The sequence below is a fragment of the Rhinichthys klamathensis genome, unplaced genomic scaffold, assembly GCF_029890125.1.
Source record: "Rhinichthys klamathensis goyatoka isolate OS25496 unplaced genomic scaffold, OSU_Roscu_1.1 h1tg000530l_1, whole genome shotgun sequence".
In the NCBI taxonomy this organism is placed as follows: domain Eukaryota; kingdom Metazoa; phylum Chordata; class Actinopteri; order Cypriniformes; family Leuciscidae; genus Rhinichthys; species Rhinichthys klamathensis.
Window position 1 is genome coordinate 416,830 of NW_026607006.1, and position 1,608 is coordinate 418,437.

Genomic DNA, 1,608 nt, shown 5'->3' on the forward strand with positions numbered 1-1,608 from the left:
GTCATTTTATATCAGTCAATATACTGTATATGATGTAAGAAGGTATAGCATATAAAAGTTAATAAGAATTACCAGGCATTCACTTTTACATGCTTTTGGTGACTTTAAACGTTCCCACAAATAAGTACTATTGCTACAGTTCATATTCCTGCGATGGCTGGTTCATCATTTTCTTTCCCACAACAAATCAATTCTTGCATCTTTTGTTCACAGTTTGCTGAGTGCATCTTGGGTGGCTTTCCGCTGGCATTTGATAACTCTGCTTCAAGTGTGACCACCATAAGGCAGCAGATTGCGGTCTCGCTCCTTCAAAATTCAGGTGTCTCTTAAAAAATATTGTACATATCATTTAATGTAAGTTATATAATATAATTTAATTTCATAATCATCATGTAATGTCATTTTAGACTGGTTGGAAACATGTTTTTGCTGTATATATTTTAAACTTACCAAATGATGTAACTATTGTGTTATTTACTTAAACAAACATTGGTTATAATTGGCTAAAAGAAAATTATTACCCATTTCCTTTTGTAGATGACTTGACTGAGATGTGTCATCTTTGTGGAGAGCATGATGGTGACACTCACTGGGTAACTGTTCATGTTTTTCATGTCTTCTCGGGTTTGGCTTAAAAAGGATGACAATCAAATTACAAATTACCACTAAACATTCTTTTTAAATTGCCAGCAGCCATATCACCCTGTAGCCCAAGACTGGTTGCCCACTGAAGCTAAGCAGGGCTGAGCCTGGTTAGTACCTGGATGGGAGACCTCCTGAGAAAACCAGGTTGCTGCTGGAAGAGGTGTTAGTGAGGCCAGCAGGGGGTGCTCACCCTGTGGTCTGTGTGGGTCCTAACGCCCCAGTGTAGTGACGGGGACACTATACTGTCAAAGAGTACCGTCCTTCGGATGAGACGTTAAACCGAGGCCCTGACTCTCTGTGGTCATTAAAAATCCCATGGCACTTCTTGTAAAGAGTAGGGGTGTAACCCCGGTGTCCTGGCCACATTCCACCCATTGCCCCCTGCCAATCATGGCCTCCTAATAATCCCCATCCACTGAATTGGCTCTATCACTCTCTCTCCTCTCCAACTATAGCTGGTGTGTGGTGAGCGCACTGGCGCCGTTGTACTGTGGCTGCCGTCGCATCATCCAAGTGGATGCTGCACACTGGTGCTGGTTGAGGAGAGAACCCCTGATATGATTGTAAAGCGCTTTGGGTGTACAGTAGTACATATGAAAGCGCTATATAAATGCCTCATTCATTCATACAGTACATGCTTGCTAAACAAGGGTTATTTTAGTTGTAAGGCATGATGGCCTGCTTTGTAAATTGAGTAATTTGCAACCATTGCTAATATTATTGTATAACTATTTCACCATATTTTTTTGTTTCTTCTTTTGTCGAATCCAGATTGGCTGTGACATTTGCCCACGATGGTACCACCGAAGCTGTGGCAAGAGGCCCTTCAAAAAGAGGAAAATCAACTATGTGCAAAGCATGCCACTAAAATCTACCACCACTCTTTTCCTCTTTCTGTTCATTTCTGTTCATTTAATACGCACACACACACACACACACACACACACACACACACAGTATCTG

At 41.5% G+C, this 1,608-nt stretch overlaps 1 pseudogene; it reads left to right on the forward strand.

Moving 5' to 3' along the window:
* The first annotated feature begins 685 nt into the window (after positions 1 to 685).
* LOC130073310 (5S ribosomal RNA) lies at positions 686 to 802 on the forward strand (annotated as a pseudogene).
* Positions 803 to 1,608: the final 806 nt, after the last annotated feature.